Genomic DNA, 19,244 nt, shown 5'->3' with positions numbered 1-19,244 from the left:
CATCTTTGCCCTAAAGTCACCCAGGTTTTACTAGCTAATGGGGAAGCTAGCACCCTTGTGCCCATGAAGTTGGGTTTGGCCATTTTAGCTTCTTGGAGGGCTTCTCATTAGCCTCATTCTGAGTGCTGAAATTTCAGATGTGGATCAAGATCACTTGGTTTAGGATCATGTGAGCCAACTGTTTGCAAAGAGAGCAGCACTATAAGAAAGAACAGCAGCTTCCCCTCCTGGGTCACCATTGGTGTCAGACCAAGGTTTCTCCCAGCATGCAGGCAAGCATCCTGTGTGAAGTGTGTTCGGTCAGGGTCATTTCTAAGTTACTTAGATGAAAAACTGGACAATTTTCCCCTGCTGTGGCTCTAGCAACCCCCAAAGTTTCACTGTGGCCTATGGATCCCCTCTGCTTCACCGTGGTCAATCCCTCCATTGTCCCAGACCTATGAGCCCCATTCATTCATTCATTCATTCATTCAGTCGTACTTATTGAACGCTTACTATGTGAAGAGCACTGTACTAAGCACTCCATGTGCAAAAGGGACTGTGTCTGACCTGATTAATGTGTATCTACCCCAGTATGTAGGACAGTATTTGGCCCATAATAAGTACTTAACAAATACCATTTTTTAAATTATTATTAGACCCAGTGAATTACATCCAGAGGGTGCTCAATAAATACCATTACTGCAACCACTACTAGAGTATTCCAGATGAGGGTGAATCGTGTTTCATAGAGTGACCATTCTTGGCCTGGAGACTATTGTGGTCTCTAGATTGAGGAGGCAGGCAGATTAATTCCTGGTGGTCTCTCACCCAGCTGTTGGAGCTGCAGTCACTCTCAAGTCAATCTGAGACACAGCAAGCACTCTGTCCACTTAGGCAGAGGAGGAGGTAGCAAATAATAACTGGTGCGGCGAATTGCCGACCTGAATGTCCACCAACCTTTTAGGACCTCTGAGCTGATGGACAGGTCAACTTTGAATTTCTGATGTACCAGTGACAGAAATGGGATGACTGGCTTTTTTAGAGGTATAATTGCACCCAACCCACCCTCCCCGCTCGTGGCTCTTCTCAATCACGCGCCTCAAATACTTCCCGCTCCACTGCCTGCTTTGTGTGTGAGGTAAATACTTAGTGACTTTTCAGCTCTAGAGCTGGACCGCAAACAGGAGGAGGCAGATGTTTGCCTTGAAGGGGCGTTGGTTCAGGGAGCCACTTCCTTGCCTGGTTTGCAAGAGTCACAGTTATCGGCTGTCAGATCCCAGAGTAAAACTTTTCTAATCGGCTCATGCTCCATCCTATCACCTGGTTTAATATATTTGTTTTCAAGATGGAGTTTAGGGAAATAGAACCCCTCATCTCTCCTGCAGGGTTGATGAGTGCTATGGTAAATTACAAAGGGTTTTGAGCTCTCAGATGAAAAGCACCTACAATAAATGGCAGGAGTTGTTCTGATTCTGATAGCCCTTTCCCTTTGGCAGAGTTTTCAAGGGATATTAACCAATGAAAGCAGGGCATGGCCTTGGTCTAGGAAGGGAAAGTAGGCCAATGCACGTTGGATTTATGAGCAGGCGTTTCAAATGAAAAGCACTTGAATTCAATGGGGAAGCCTTAGCGGAGACTCTGTTAGTGCGTATCTGGAACAGGCGGGGAGTAGCTATCACTGTTACAAATCTATTAGTCCCACACTTTACAGCTTAGGCCAGGGTGATGAGCTACAGAGACTGCATGACTCATTTTTTGGAGCCTGTGTAGCTGGCAAATCTTTTAGGCTGTTAACCAATTCTTATTCTTTCAGTTTAATGAAGATATAAACCTTGGCCTTAAAAGCTCACAGACTGGAATGAGTGCTGAAGAAAACCACAGCTGCTCTGAATCAGGGACCCAGGGGGCATGGCTAACTCCCATTTCAGACCAGAGAATTGCTTTCAAGAGGCCTATTTAGTCCTTTAGGAATGAGGAGACCAAGGAGTGACTGCCAGGCTCATGCCTGCTCCACCGGCGTGTTGAGGGGGAGAGAAGAGAGGGAGATTTCTAGCCAGTGCCTAGTCCTCCATTCATGTAGCCATTATTGCCCTGGCTTCCACCACCACCATACCACTATCACCAGAACTGGCTGGGTGTCTGTTGTGTGCAGAATACTGTACTCGCTGCTTGAGGGATACATAGGAGAAGCAGAATTGCTATCCTTGCCTACAGGGAGCCTGTCATCTAATGGGAAAGCCAAGCTGTCAAGGGATGAATATTCAATAGTGGAAAAAAAAAGTATGAGAAGAGGTATTAAAAAGGAATGTGGGTAGATAAATGAATCAGTAGCAAACACATTACCAACCAGAAAGTGCAACCTCCTTGAGGCCAGGGACCTTGTTTTCTATTATTATTATCATTACTGTATTTGCTAAACAATTACTACGTGTCAAGCCCTGTTCTAAGCATTGGGCTAGATCCAGTTTAACTCTGCTGTACTCTCCCAATTGTGTAGTGTAGTGCTTGGCTACAATAGGTGCTCAGTAAATACGACTGATTGATTAATGGAGTACTGAGGTGGCATGAGGAGATGGTGTGACTGAGAACATGGAGGGCTTAACCAGGAAAGGCCTCCTGGAGTAGAGAACTGTGAAGGAGGGCTTTGGAAGTAGGAAGGAATATAGTTTGGTGAAGCTGAGGTAAGAAATTCCAGGCAGGGGAAAAGGAATGAACCAGGGGTTAAAGGCTGGAATCCCAAGAATGAGGGACACTAAGGATATTAACTTGGGAGAAATGAAGAGCACAAAGAGGGAACCAGTTGAGAAATCACCTCCAAGAAGATTGCTTGGAGCCTAACAATGAGTAAGTCAGAAGGTAAGTTTTAAGTGGGAAAGTTCACTGGAGTGGGAGCTGCTGGGGTAGGGAACGGTATGGTCGTAGCTGCACCAGACCCTTCCAGGAAGCTGGAGGTAGCCTGACAATAGGCCCCTGCCTCCCTCCTTCCCAACAATAAATATAAACCACACTGATCAGCTTGGGTCTTAACATGCAGACAATCTAGAAAAAAGGAGCCGAAAAATACACTTGGCCCTAAAGGTCTGGGTAGTTCAGATGAAACCCCCTCACCTGCTTGTAGAAACTAGGCTAGAACTATCAGGGCATTTGCCAGCATAGTTGCTGCTTCAGGCCTAGATGACAGAATCGGTATAAACCCCCAGCTCTCATAACCAAGGCTTTGAATCGAGACCTATCCCTTTTGAATTGGGAAGTTACAGAGGAACCTTGGCAATGATGAGTACTAGTAATCTGGGTTCCAGGCCAAACCCTCTCTGCCATGTTGCAGATCAGCCACACCTTCACTTTTTCTCTTTCCTTCCCTACCCCACAGGGCTCCAGCAGGAAAGGTCTCTGTTCTGGTCTATGAGTGTCTGCCCCATGGGAACAGGACAGGAGAGATGAGCCTGGAGACTTCTCTAACCCAACCCCATCCACTCATTTTCTAATCAGGAGGAGGCCTGTCAGCTCATCACCCACGCGGTAACGAATGACCAAACCCAAGGACAGGGCCGAACACAGCTCAGGTCGGTCAGAGAGCGGCCCCGGCACTGATGTTGTCAGCTGGGATTTTCCCGTCATGATTCACCGACTTCAGGCCTGGGAATCTCCCAGTTCCTTCCACAGTGCCACTTGGTGCCAATTGCCAAGTATTTGGGGATGTTTACACTATTACAATAACTTGCCATTGGTGGAGAAAGTGTCAAGATTTTGAGGGGGGGACGTGGGCCGGGGGGCGGGGGGCGTGCACGTGCAGTGTCGTGCACTTCTAGCAACCCCAGAGGTTTCGCCACTGAATCTTGGTAATTAAAGGCCATAAATCCAGCTCTAGATGGTTGCTGGGAGCAGTAATAATGAAAATCCACAGATACAGGACAAACTCAGGTAATCAGATTAAACTACATACATATATTAAAGCAGCTGTCTCTAAGCATCTCGAGATCTCCATAGGAATCTGTTTTCTTCCCAAACACCTGTGTTCATCCAGGTGCATAGAATTGTTTGTATCCGTTTCAGGACAGAAAGGTCACATGGGAAATATAAGAGGGGGTGGGGGAAGACAACTGATTTGTTTGGGTGGGAGCATTGATTATTTTTTTTTTTAACAGTTAAATCCTGACAAGATATTTTAGGGAAACATTGCTTAACTGGTCTTTTTCCTCACAGTAAGGTGATGTTTCCAGCTGGTAAGTTTGATTGCTTGTGACAATGCAAATACTGAGGAGGGAAACTGCTATGGACTCTTTCTTCTAAGCAAAGCCTGCCTGTGGCTTTGGAGCATGCTCAGCTTGGTCTGCTCATCTCCAGCTCAGATTAAGGAGGGCCTAGAAGGAGATGGGGACTGGAGAACTCAATGTAAAAAGAGCTGGAGCAGAGAAAGGAGGAAAGCGGAGATAAGGAGCAATGGAGAAGATATCACCGGTGTGAATCTGACTTGCCATAAGACTGCAGATTCCTTTCAGGTTCAATCCATTTGCTAAACCAGACCCTCCCTTCCTCCAGGAGTATGCGCACCAGCTGCAGTTTGCATAATGTGCAAATACAACCGATTTGCAATCTAATGGATGGGAACTTGGTCACGTGGATTTTTTTGTTGCCATTGTACTCTTCCTGTGTTCCAGATGAGTTAACATGTTACAGCCAGTTAGGCAGTGCTTGACTAGGTTTGTGAATCCAGACCAGTGTGGCCGGGAGTCAGGGAAGACCCCCTGATTGGCTCCAGTGCTTGCCCCAAACACATCCTGTTTCCTCCTTGTCTTCTAGGATTCTGGAGACTCCCCTGCACTTATCCAGGGAGAAGTGGGACAGGGAAAACAGGCTGGAGGGTAGCCAAGCTTTAAGATGGGCCCCTTCAAAGAGAGTGGCAAGTCGATTTGTGTAGGGCCAAGTAGCAGTGGAAACTGGTCAGTAGTTTGAGTCTGGCAGGGTCTGGAAGTGAGGGAAAATGTGGCAGGGAGGTAGGAAAGGGTGGTTGTGCAGCAAATAGAAGCACTCTTCAAGAACAGCACCAACCTTCTCAATCTGCTGCAGTAGACACTGACCCCCGCCAGAACAATATGTCATCATCCCACCCCACCCCAGCTCATGATCTTTGCTCCTCCATCTTCCTGACCAAGCCTCACTATCATATCTTCTATCTCGCCCTTGTCTGGAATAGCTTCCTCCCTCAGCTTCACCAAAACTCCTTCCTCCCCACTTTCAAAACCCTCCTAAAAAGTCCCTCACCGTGGTGGTGGTGGTGAGGAAATGAAAAAGGCAGAAGTAGGGGCACTGCCATCAGTGGTGAAGGAAAGCCAGCTAGGACATTCTGGGAGGCAGGCAGGCCCAGCCGAAATTCTGAAAAATGGCTTACTCACATGGACCGGCGAAGACCGTAGTGGCTACAGTGGCTACCTGCTAGTCTTGGGTGTTGCAATACAGCATTGGCACTAGGCTGTGGTCGCTTTGGCCATATGTGGGTTTGGGGCCCGAAACTTTGGGGGGCACTTGATGGTGGACTGCACTCCTGCCAGCCTACTCACTTGTTGCACTCACTGCTCCAGTGGGAACAAGACTGGCAGGGATGAGAAAGTGTGGGAGGTACTGCACAAGCCACAAACTCCATAATCCATTCCTTCGTGCAGCTTCTTGGTCCTGAAATCTCTGTGTCTAGATTAAGGCCTATCCATCACTTATGCCAGAAGATTTGACCCTCTGAAACATCATCTCCTTCTGGAGGAAAATCCCTGATTGTTATTGTTATTATTATTATTGATAATAATATTTGTTAATTGCTTACTATGTGTCAAGCACTGTTCTAAATGCTGGGGTAGATACCAGTTAATCACACTGGACAAAGTTCCTGTCCCACACGGGACTCACACTCTAAGTAGGAGGGAGGACAGGTATTGAATCCCCATTTTGCAGTTGAGGAAACTGAGGCACAGAGTTCGGCGAGTAATCCAAGGTCACACAGTTGGCAGGATTAGAATCCAGGACCTCTGACTCCTAGGCTTGAGATCTTTCCACTAGGCCACACTGCTCAATTCCCCACTTTTCCTATCCTCCTATCCCATCAGCCAGCTCACTGCTTTCTGACTACTGATTCTGAAATCTAGTAGTGTTTATTTTTTATAATGTATGCATTTTCACAGTCTTTTCACTATTGTGTTTTCAGCCATTTAGGTCAGCCCGTCTTCCCCATGAAATGTAAACTCTTCAAAGGCAGAGATCTCAGTTTAAGTTTCTCCTTTATGTACCCCACAAACATAGTATAGGGCTCTTCGCATAGAAGGCTTTTCAACAATACGGAGTCTGATACTTGACACTTCTAAATGGCATAAGCAAGCGAACATCCTCATGATCCTGAGTGATTGGTTCAACCCACGGAGAATCTACACCAAGTGACGCTACTTGGAACCTCACTCCCCAAAATACTCTTTCCTGCTGAATTCATATTCAGGGAGTTGAGAAACATCTTCATGTTGAGAAGCAGCATGGCCTAGTGAATAGATCACGGGCCTGGGGGTCACAGGATCTAGGTTCTAATTCCTGCTCTGCTACCAGTCTACTGTGAGACCTCGGGGAAGTCACTTAACTCCTTTGTGCCCAGTTACCTCAGCTGTACAGTGGGGATTAAGACTGTGGCCCCTTGTGGGACAGGGATTGTGCCCAACCCGATTATCTTCTATTATTATAATCAAATGCCATCGAGTCATTTCCGGTTCATAGTGACTGTATGGGTATATTTTCTCCAGAGTGTCCTGTCTTCTGCCATAATCCGTTATCATTGCTGTGGTCTCTATCCATCTAGATGCTGGTCTGCCTCTTCCATGTTTTCCCTGGACTTTTCCTAGCATTAGTGTCTTCTCCAGAGAATTAGCCCTCCCGATAACGTGTCCAAAATCTGCTAATCTAAGTCGAGTCATTTGGCCTTCCAATCTTGTATCCACCCCAGAGCTTAGTCCAAAGGCTGGTACATAGTAAGCACTTAACAAATGCCATAAAAAAAGTCTTTCTGTTTATTGATCATCCACAGTTTTCCAGTTGGCTAAGTTACCTAAGTGGACATTTCAGGTAATGCCCCATTTAAGCAGGAAGAAGGCTCGGCCTGTGAAAACTTTCCCTTCCTCCCTCTGTTTCAGTATGAACAATTAGAGCCGATAGTGCAACTGTTTTGGAAGAAATAACACGTTTCACTTGAATACAGGAGACACTGGCAGAGTTCAGATTTCTTCCCCTGAGTAAACCTTTCTGATTAACTGAAGCATTATGATGTAGAAGATGCTTCTACTGAAAACTCAAGGATCCCTGGAGACAGGAGGGATGCAGAGTGAGAACTTCAGCTAACAAATTCACCGTGTGTGGGTAACATCATGTCGTTTTTCAATAGAGTCACTGGACTCAAGTCAAGGGGACTGTTTTCTTGGAGAATAATGTGTGGAAAAAGAGCAAACGCTTTTATTTTTCCTAAGCACTTTCACATCATCAAGCTCATTTTCTCTCTGCACCAGCCCTGAGGTGAAGGGTGAGGCAGAGATTATTCTTCCCAATTTACAGATGAGGAAACTGAGGCCCCCAAGACCTTCAACCTTCACAACATCACTAAAATCTGCCCTTTCCTCCCTCTGCCAAGTTAATTCAAGCATTTATTCTAGCCCATCTTGACTATCGCATCAGCTGCTTCTCTAACCTCCCTGCCTCTTGACTCTCCCCATTCCAGTCCATACTTCATTCTGCTGTTCAGATCATTTTCTACAAAACTCTTCAGGGCATGTTTCCCCTTCTCTTCAAGGACCTCCAGTGGTTGTCCATCCATCTCCACATCAAACAAAAACTCTTTTCTATTGTCTTTAAAGCATTCAATCCTCTTGCCCCCTCCTACCTGACCTCCCAGATTTCCTACTACAACCCAGCCCACACACTTCTCTAATGCCAACCTACTCACTGTACTTTGATCTCACAGGAAGCAGCAATGGCCTAGTGGGAAGAGCATGGGCTTGGGAGACAGAGGATGTGGGTTCTAATCCCTGCTCTGCCACTTGTCTGTATGACCTGGGGCAATCATTTAACTTCTTTGTGCCTCAAATACCTCATCTGTAAAACGGAGATCAAGACTATGAGCCCCATGTAGAATAGAGACTATGTCCAACCAAATTACCTTAATTCTTGGCACATAGTAAGCGCTTAACAAATGCCATCATCATCTATCTTGCCATCGATACCTTGTCCATGTCTTGTCTCTGGGCTGGAACTCCCTCCCTCTTCACATCCAACAGACGTTCACTCTCTCCACCTTCAAAGTCTTATTAAAAACTTAGAGAAGCAGCGTGGCTCAGTGGAAAGAGCCTGGGCTTTGGAGTCAGAGGTCATGAGTTCAAATCCCAGCTCTGCCACTTGCCAGCTGTGTGACTGTGGGCAAGTCGCTTCACTTCTCTGTGCCTCAGTTACCTCATCTGTAAAATGGGGATGAAGTCTGTGAGCCCCACGTGGGACAACCTGATTCCCCTGTGTCTACCCCAGCGCTTAGAACAGTGCTCTGCACATAGTAAGCGCTTAACAAATACCGACATTAAAAACACGTCTCCTCCAAGAGGCCTTCCCCAATTAAGCCTTCATTTTCCTCTTCTCCCAGTCCATTCTGCATCACCTCTGCACTAGGATTTGTAAGCTTTATTCACCATTCTTTTAGCCCCATTGCACTTATGTAATTTAATGTATTTATATTAATGGCTGTTTCCCCTTCTAAACCGTAAGCTCCTTGTGAGCAAGGGATTTGTTTATCAACTCTGTTATAGTGTACTCTCCCAAGTTCTTCATCCAGTGCTCTGCACACAGCAAGTGCTTAATATATATGATCGATTGAATAATTGACGTGCCCAAGGCTACACAGGAGAAGCCAGTTCTCTTGACTCTTAGACCCATGTTCTCTCCACTACCCCATGCCACCTTGTAAGAGCCAGTATAGAGTCCCCTTTGGATAATCTGTCTTCTGGCTCATATTAGTAAGTATTCTGAGACTGTCACTGAAGAGATACAATCACTAAATCAACCAATGGTATTTACTGTGTTTACTGTGTGCAGAGCCCAGTACTAAGCACTTGGGATGGGAGAGTACAATATAGGAGCTTACAATCCAGTGGAGATACTGAACAGAAAAGAAGTGTGCAGTGTTTAGAAAGGCCACTAAGGGTACCAGAAATATAGAGTTGAAATGTTAAAATCATTTGGAATTTTACATCAAATGAGGTGACAGTATGTTTCATTCAGATTTCAAATAGCCTGGGGCCCCCGGTAGCTGATTGCTGATGTCTCCTTCCCTCTTTCAAATCAGCCACAATGGGTACCGACTTTGTGCCTTGAAAATAAAACAGATTGTTAGCTTCTGCCAATTGATAGGGATATCATGACATTTTCTAAAACTAGAGTAAGAGGACCCAGGCCAGGATGCTCCCAGAGCTTGTGAAAAAAGCTCCAGATGCATCGGGAAGGAGAGGGCTCTCGTGTGCAGGGGATATGTCAGTTTATTGTCATATTGTACTCTTCCAAGCACTTAAATATTGATACATATGATAAAATCTATAAATATGATTGAATGAATGTGAGGGCCCTATCATTTTCATGGGGCCAGCACCAAGGGGGTGGCTGGACATGCTTTAATAATAATAATGGCATTTGTTAAGCACTTACTATGTGCTGGGCACTGTACTAAGTGCTGGGTTGGATATAAACAAATCGGGTTGGACACAGTCCCTGTCACTCTGGGATTCACAGTCTCAATCCCCATTTTACAGATGAGGTAAATGGGACACAGTGAAGTGACTTGCCCTAGGTCATTCAGCAGACAAGAGGCAGAGCTGGGATTAGAACCCATGACCTTCTGACTCTGAAACCCAGGCCTTATCCACTACGCCATGCTGCTTCTCATGCTGCTTTGCCTCCCTGCCTGTTCCTGGGCGAGATGGGTCCATTCTGCTGGCTAACAAGGTACTGTAGAACGGCAAGGGATCCTGTGGTAGCCAGCCTCCTACTGCTTTCTCTCTAAAGTAATTCACTTCTACAGGCTTAATCTAGAGTCAGGACCTATGAAATGCGGAGATTTCCTTTATTCGATAAGTCACACTTTCAAGAGAAGTATCTGATTTCCTCCTCAGGGGTTGAATCCTTTGAATCCTCTCTGGGTGATGACAGGATTATATAGCAGTCCTAGCAGGAGTAAATGCATTGATTAAACACTTTAGTGTGCTATACTAAGCTCTGGGAAAGAATGCACAGGTGAGATTTAGACACAGTCCCTGGCCCTCAAGGGGTTCTCAATCTAACTTTAAAGAAAGGGGACTGGTGGAAAGACACATAAGGGAAAATAAAACAATAAGAACACAAGAACAATAAAAAATAAGAAGTCAGGGATAAATACAAAAATCAAATCTAAAGAACAGTGGGATATTGTGGCCTGAAGAGCAGAATTTGGGGATTCTCACACTTCAGAGACCAACAGCTGTTTTATCTGTCCTTCCCACTGGGCTAGAGCAAGGTGGGTTGGGGCGGGAGTCCCAGGGTGATGGTACTGGTGGGGAGGTGTGAGTGTGTGTGTATGGAGGTGATAGCAGTGGTTTCTGATGAAGCTGCTCTGCACACAGTAAGTGCTCAAAAAATACGATTGAGTGAACGAACGAATGAATAAAGCAGTTTGGTTATCCAGTGAATAAGAAAGCATGTACCACTGCTGTTTCTGCCCTTCCCCAACAGAACAATTCCTCAGCTGCCTGCCATCTGAAATGGATCTTGGCCACAAGATGTGCTCTGTGGGTTTCTAGAGAGCAGGAACAACTTGTTACCCTGTGCTGTGAGCCCCTACTAAGCAAGAGCCTTACACCCTGTGGTTAAGTATGGTCTGTCTATCAAGGCAGCCCCTGTGGGGCCCGGGGATCCAGGCCTGACAATGAGGGTCTTAGCAGGGTCCAGCTGCCATTAACTTTCCAACAGAAAGCCTCTCGGAGAACATCATCCTTGACAAGTGTGATTAGGCCTAATGCGGTGTCAAAACTTCACAGTTCTGGGAAGCCCACTTGTCAGCCTGATGTCCATCCTCCCTCATCTCCGTCAGAGAGCCAGGGCCTGCCAGACTTTCCCAGACAATATTCCTCAGGATCCTGTATGGGTTCCAGCTGCCTTCACTAAAGCCCCATCCAGTTTGGGTGCTGAATGGATGCCACTGGTGATTGGTGAGCGTCCGCTGGACTTCCTGCCCCATAGGGTCACGGGGAAGCCTGATCCCTCTGCTGCTCTCGCGGCTGAGAAGGAAGCAGCACTGAAGAGAGCCCCGATGGAAAAAGGGAACAGTTACAAATCGGTGGGTGCAAAGACTTTATATCTCAAGTTATTTAACGGAAGAATTAATGGACTCGCAGAACTACTGACAATGATTTTTAATGAGCCCAATTATCTCTGTGAGCCAAAACACCTATCATTTGTGGCCCAACAATTCACTTGATGAAGTTGGTAAGTGTTTTTCATCACCAACCTACTCATTGTTCCTTGATCTCATCTCTCTCACTGTCACTGACCCCTTGCCCACGTCCTTCCTCTCACTGGCCTGGAACTCCCTCCCTCTTTCATATCCCTGTCCTCCCCCTGACTTTCCTATTAATGTAAATGGCATCACCATCCTTCCTGTCTCATAAGCCCACAACCTTGGTGTGATCTGACTCCTCTTTCTCATTCAACCCACATTTTCAATCCGTGACCAAATCCTGTCAGTCCCACCTTCACACCACTGCTAAAATCTGCCCTTTCCTCTCCATTCAAACAGCTACCACTTTAATCCAATCACTCATCCTATCCTGCCTGGATTACCACATCAGCCTCCTTGCTGACCTCCCACCCTCCTGTCTCTCCCCAATCCAGTCCTTACTTCACTCTGCTGCCCAGATCATTTTTCTACAAAAACGTTCTGTATGTCACGCCCCCTCCTCAAAAAACGCCAGTGACTGCCCATCCACCGCTGTATCAAACAAAAACTCCTCACTATTGGCTTTAAAGCTCTCCATCACCTTGCCCCCTCCTACTTCACCACATTTCTCTCCTTCTATAATCCAGCCCTCACACCGCTCCTCTGTGCTAGCCTTCTCACTGTGCCTCCACCTGGCCTGCTTCACCACCAACCCCTAGCCCAAGTCCTTCCTCTGGCCTGGAATACCCTCCCTCCTCAAATCCAACACATAATTACTCTCCCTCCCTTCAAAGCCTTATTGAAGACACGTAATAATTACGGTACGTCTTAAGCACTTACTATGTGCCAGGCACTGTACTAAGGGCTGGGGTGATTACTAGCAAATTGGGTTGGACCAGTTCCCAATTCACGTAGAGCTCACAGTCTCACTCCCCATTTTACATATGAGGTAACTGAGGCACAGAGAAGAGAAATTACCTGCCCAAGGTCACGCAGCAAACAAGTGGAGGAGCTGGGATTAGAACCCTTGACCTTCTGACTCCCAGGCCCGCGCTCTATCCACTATACCATGCTGCTTCTCCATCTCCTCCAAGAGGCCTTTCCAGCCTAAGCCCCACTTTTCCTCATCTCCCACTCCCTTCTGCATTGCTCTGCCTTTCTCCCTTTGCACCTCCCCCCTTCCAGCTCCATACCACTTACGTACACATCTGTCATTTTATTTATTTGTATTGATGTCTGTCTCTCCTCCTCTAGACTGTAAGCTCACTACGGGCAGGGAATGTCACTGTCTATTGTTGTACTTTCCCAACCACTTAATATAGTGCTTTGCACACAGTAAATGCTCAATAAATATGATCGAATGAATGAGTGAATATCAGACAGATCACCACTCTTACCACTTTCAAAGGCCTACTAAAATTGTATCTGCTCCAAGAGGCCTTCCCTCAATCACCTCCATTTTCCCCACCCTATTTGCCTTCCTTTCATTATCTGTGCAATTGGATCTGCATTCATTCAGTCAATTGTATTTATTGAGCACTTACGGTGTGCAGAGCATTGTACTAAGCACTGGGGAGAGTACAATGTAACTATAAGCAGACACATTCCCTGCCACCTGTACCCTTAAGCACTTTGCTTTTCACACTTCCCCCAGCCCCACAGCACTTAAATACATATCTTTATACTCTGCTGTTTCCCTTATCTGTAATTTATTTTAATGTTCGTCTCCCCCATTAGGTTGTAAGATCCTTTAGCTCAGAGATCACGTCTACCAATGCTGTTGTACTCTCCCAAGTGCTTAGTATAGTTCTCTGTGCACGGTAAGTACTCAATAAATGCCATTGATTGATTAATTAATTGGCATGAGGATTGATTCAGTGGCAATCCTTTGGGTAACAGGAATCGATGATCATTTATGCTCAAGAACTTTGGTCAGTGGAGCACATCTGTTAGAGGCAACTTGTTTGCTGACTAATTAGATTACTGCCAGAACTTGCTGTGGGCAGGGAATGTGTCTGTATATTGTTGTATTGTACTCTCCCAACTCTTTAGTACAGTGTTCTACACACAGTAAATGTTCAATATAGATGATTGATTAGTCAAGAATTCCTTGACCACCAGCACTCAGTCTATATGGGGGCCAAGAGAGCAGGACTCTTTCTGTTTACTTTTAAGGGGCCAATCTTGGCTGCTAGTGGAGCCCCTGATTGGTGGAATTGGGGGGAATGACCCCAGTTAGGTTGTAGAAGGCACCACCTCAGCCAGCTGCTGGTCCAGCTCGACCTCACTCAGCTGGCCCAGCCCCAGCAATGACCAATGAATACGGGAGACTTAGTTGGCCCAACAGTTGATTCTGTGGACTCACCTGACCTGGCTTGGAGCAAAAGGGGATGTCAGAGTATTTGTTTCCCAAATGAACAAAAGTAATTTCTCCCTCATCTCAGGTCTACCTGCAGGGTGGACTACAATTCCCAGAAAGGTCAATACTTCAGACCAAGTGGAGGCCACAGGTGACATTGCCTCTGAACATCTGCAACACAAGGGTCCAAAAGTACCCTGAGGAAGCCTACGTGATGATTCCTAAATCTACATCTCCAGCCCTGATCTCTCTTCTTCTCTGCAGTCTCATATTTCCTCCTCCCTGTCCTGCCTTCAGGACATCTCTACTTAGGTGTCTCACTGACCCCTCAAACCTAACTTGTCCAAAACAGAACTCGTTTTCATCCCACCCAAACCCTGTCTTCCCCCTGACTTTTTCATTCCTGTAGATAGCACCACCATCCCCTGTCTCACAAGACTTAATCTTGCAATTATCTTCTACTTCTCTTTCCTAGAGCCCACATATTCAATCTGTCACCAAGTCCTATCAGTTCTACCTTCACAGCATCGCAAAAATCTGCTTTTTCTTCTCCACCTAACCTGCTGCCACGCTCATCCAAGCACTTATTCTAGCCCATCTTGATTACTGTATCAGCCTCCTTGCCGATCTCCCTGCTTCTCCCTATTTCAGCAATCCATACATTGCTCTGCAGCTCGGATCATTTTTCTAAGAAATACATTCTGTACATATTTCTCCACTCCTTAAGGACCTCCAGTGGTTGCCCATCTACCACCACACCAACCAGAAACCCCTTATCATAGGTTTTAAAGCACTCAATCACTTTGACCCCCTCCTATCTTACCTCACTGACTTCCTATTACAATCCAGCCTGCTCACTTCACTCCTCTAAAACCAACCTACTTTCTATACCTCAAACTCATCTATCTTGCTGCTGACCCCTCTCCCACATCCTCCCTCTGGCCAGTAACTGCCTTTCCCTTCATATCTGACAAACCATCACTCTCCCCACTTTCAAAGGCTTATTAAAAACCCATCTCTTCCAAGATGCCTTCACTAACGTGCCCTCATTCTCCCTACTCTCTCTCCCTTCTGCATCACACTAGTACTTGAATCTGTACCCCCTAAGCGTTTGATATTCACCTCACCCTCAGCCCCAAAGCATTTATGTACATATCTATAATTTATTTTAATGTCTATCTCCCCCTCTAGAATTTAAGCACTTTGTGGCAGAGAACCAACTCCATTAAATTGTACCCTCTGAAGCTCTTAGCACAGTGCTCTGCACAAAGTAAGCACTTAATAAATATGATTGATTGATTGAGGGGAGGTTGGGCAGTAGGGCCTTTCCTGAATGGACCTTAACTTGCCCTAGTATCATGGCTGATGTTTCTGTTTTAAATAATTTAAGGAATGATGGGTTTTATTGAGTTTCCTCCGGCAAGTTTTTTTTTTATGAAAAAGGTTGTAAGGTTACAAACTCAGCAGATTAATGAAACCAGTAAGCCATCTTTCTGGAATGTTCTGCCCTTGTCCCAGGGCAGTGTCTATTGAGTTCCTGGAGATCTTTGGCTGAATGAATACACACTGGAAGCACTTTGGATCCCAGAGAGCATAGCCTGTCTGCCTCCAGCCCATTCTCTGACAGAACTGAAAAATTAGTCAACGCCAGGAATGGATTCACTGTAATCTGTCTAGTTGTTAATAAAGCATTGGTTACAATGACTCATGAAATCTTCCTCAAAAAATTAATTCAAATAGGCTTAGATATAAGCCTTGTCGCCTGGAATCAAAGTGAGCGGAGAGCTGGAATCAAAGACTAATGATGAATGGTAATAGGCTGCGACAGGAAGAGGTGTTCAGTGGGGTGTTGTGGAGGTCGGCATGCAGTCCAGACTTACTTAACATCTTCATTAATTATCTGGAGTAAAGGGGTAAATAGCACATTAATTCATTTAGCAGCAGAAGCTAAATGGAGTAATGCAAAGCACTGAAGGCACTGGTCCAGTGTTGCTCTCCAAGGATCTTCACCTGCTTCCCACTCAGGGGCCCAGGAGGGAGAGAGGGAAGGATGGAAGGAAGGCAGAAAGGATGGCCAGATGGATGGAGGGAAGGATAGACGGAATGACAGAAGGAAGGAAGGACAGAAGGACATGCCGATGGACGGAAGGACAGATGGACGGACAGAAGATCGGATGGATAGACAGAAGGATGGATGGACAGATGGCTGGAAGGACAGGCGGGAAGGAGGGTAAAGAAAAGAAGGAAAGGAAAGGGAGGAAGAATTCCCAGATGGGGAAACAGAAAGGCTAAGAGGCTTCTGAAGGGATGGTGGGGCAGCCATTCAGGTGTATGCCATGTACTTCCTGCTTGTCTTTAATTCTTTTTTCATCATTTTTGTTAAACATTTACTATGTGACAGGCACTATACTAAGCGCTGGGGTAGATACAAGACAATCAGGTTGGACACCATCCTCGTCCCACATGGGCCTCTTAGACTGTGCTCACAGTTTAAGTAAAAGGGCATAGGATTTAATCCCTAATTTACAGATGAGGAAACAGACACAGACAAGTGAAGTGACTTGCCCAAGGTCACGCAGCAAACAAGTGGCAAAGCTGGGATTAGAATCAAGATCCTCTCACTCCCGCAGGATTGTACTCCACCTACTAGGCCACACAGCTTCTTCCTCTTCTCCCTCTGTCTTCTCCCACTGAGAGGTCCAGGAAATGTTCAGGGTGAGACCAAGACTTTCACACCTACCTGGATTGCCTCAAGCCCATTCTGTAAACTGATAGTGTGACACAGGAATAAGCTTATCTTCCCAGCATCCATCAGTCCTTGCCTAAGGGAACCCGATCTCCTAGGTCCACGAACCGGCTAAGGCACCTCACAGAGCTGTCACCCACTCACCCACCAAGTGGGCACATAAAATAACACAACCTGTTTACACAAGGAAGAGAATTGTACAAACCACTCAGGGAAGGTTCACATCATAATATCAAAGCAGGGAAGCTGCTTGGGATTTACTTTCCTGGACCTGCGCTCCAGACCCGCCCCCCTCGCTTTAGCCTCGGATCAGCTAGAACTCACATTACTGATGTATAATTCCCTATGAACAGAGTAGCAAACTGTAGGGGAGGTGAAGAAAGGCCCATCTCTGAGAAACTTTTTTGACTGATGGTCTCCCTCCCCCCTTTCTCTGGGCCACAGCATGAAGTATGGACTGTAGAGATGAGAGAAAAATCTGTGACACTTCTCTTCCTCAATCCTAGTCCTATGACTTCATAATCAGGTTATTACGTATCAATCGATCAATGGCCTTTATTGAGTGCTTACTGTGCACAGAGTACTGTACTAAGCATGTGAGAGAGAGGACAATACCATAGAGTTGGTAGACATGATCACTGCCCACAAAGAGCTTACAGGCCAGAGGGGAAGATAGGGAAATTGGCGGAGTATAAGGATATGGACATACTTGCTGTGGGGCTGAAGGTGAGGTGAATATCTGATGGCTTTGGGTTACAAACCCACAAGCAGGGGTGACCCCAGAAAGGAGGGAGAATAGGGGAAATGAGGGCCCAGTTTGGGAGGAGACATGACCCTAAGAGGGCTCTAAAGTTGGGAGAGTGATGGTTTCATGGATACGAAGTGAGAAGGGCGTTCTACGTCAGAAGCAGGACGTGGGCGAGGGGTCGGTGGCAAGATAGGTGAGATTGAGCTACAGTGACTACACTGGCATTAGAGGAGCAAAATGTGAGAATGGGGTTGTAGTAAGAGAGCAGTGAGGTAAGGTAAATGTGGAGAGCTGATTTCACTGTCAAATATCCTCTGTTAGGCTTTAAGCTCTTCAAAGGCAGGGACCGCGTCTTCTTTTTTGACACTTACTCTCAGCTCCCAGCCCAACACAATTCAGCCTGTAAGTACTCAAGAAATATATAAGGATTTCTATACCAACTAACCGACTCTTCTCTGGAGGCTTTGCAGTCCTTGGCCCCAGATAAGAGGTATGCAGCAAGATGCCTTATCAGAGATGGAGTCTGGGAGGTAATGGAGCCCTGGGGCCTGTGGAGCTGCAACGTTTCTGGGGTTGGATTTACAGGAACACTGTGCTGTGGCCTTTTCAAGTTAGCACTGGCTGAATTGAAATCTTGACTGACACCTCTTATCAGTCTGCACTTTCCCTTTCCAACCACCATTCTCTTTTTCTCTCATGCGAAATGTCAGAGGTTTGGAAGTTCACCCTATCTGGGGGCTCCATCAGAGGGCTTGGAGGAGATGGCGGTACTTGGTGACTAGCCAGGTAGGCCTTTTCCTTCTTATAGCCAGCAGGCCAGCAAGCTTGGGGATCAGGCATGGGTCCAGACTCATGGTACCCCGGAGGAGGAAGATCAGGATTTTCTGATCCAGCTATCGGCAGGAGTCACCTAATGCTGCACCTTAGCTGGTGGTTAACGTGTTGCCAGGACTCACATTAAAAAAATGTTCAAAGTCCTTGTAAGGAGCCTTCCCAATCAAGCATTCAATCAATTAATTGAGCATTTACTGTATGCAGAGTGCTGTACTAAGTGTTCGGGAGAGTACCATACCACAGAGTTGGTAGACAAGTTCCCTGCCATGAGGAGCCTACAGTCTAGAGAGGGAGGCAGACATTAATATAAACTATGGATACGCACAGAAGTCCTATGGGTGGGGTGAATAAAGGCTGCAAATCCAAGTCTCTGTGCAGAACACAGTACTAAGCACGTGGATGGGTACAGTAGAGTGATTACATATGATCCCTGCCTTGAAGAGCTTGTAATCTAGCAGTAGACACAGACACTAATAGAATTTGCAGATAGGAGGAAGAAAGGAAGTAGGTTTGTAGGTGAGCAAGTGCTTAAGTAATAGGGTACTGGTGCTTGGTTGTGCATACTTAAGCACACGGGTGGTCGCTGGGGATAGAACTGGAAGAAAAGGAGACGTGAATTGGGGAAACCGCCTGGGGGAGATGAGATTCTAGAAGGGTTCTGAAGATAGTGAGAATGTGGTTTCAGTATGAAAGTAGAGGGAATTAATAATGATGATGATGATGATAATGATGATAATAATAATGGTATTTGTTGTCTGCTGTGTGACCTTGGGTAAGTGACTTAACTTCTCTGTGCCTCAGTTACTTCATCTGTAAAATGGGGATTAAGACTGTGAGCTCCCAGGTGGGACGGGGACTGTGTCCATCCTGATTAGCTTGTATCTATCTCAGTGCTTAGAACAGTGCTTTGACACATAGTAAGCGCTTAACAAATACCATCAGCATCGTTATTATTATGTGCCAAACACTGGGCTAAGCAGTGGGGTAGTTACAAGCTAATCAGGTCCCACATGGGGCTCACAATCTAAATAGGAGAGAGAACAGGTATTGAATCCCCATTTTACAGATGAGCAGAGAAGTTAAGCAACTTTCCTAAGGTCAGGTAAGC

This window comes from Ornithorhynchus anatinus, chromosome X1, assembly GCF_004115215.2.
Source record: "Ornithorhynchus anatinus isolate Pmale09 chromosome X1, mOrnAna1.pri.v4, whole genome shotgun sequence".
NCBI lineage: Eukaryota > Metazoa > Chordata > Mammalia > Monotremata > Ornithorhynchidae > Ornithorhynchus > Ornithorhynchus anatinus.
The sequence above is the reverse complement of the archived record's forward strand: the minus strand, read 5'-3'. Positions refer to the sequence as shown.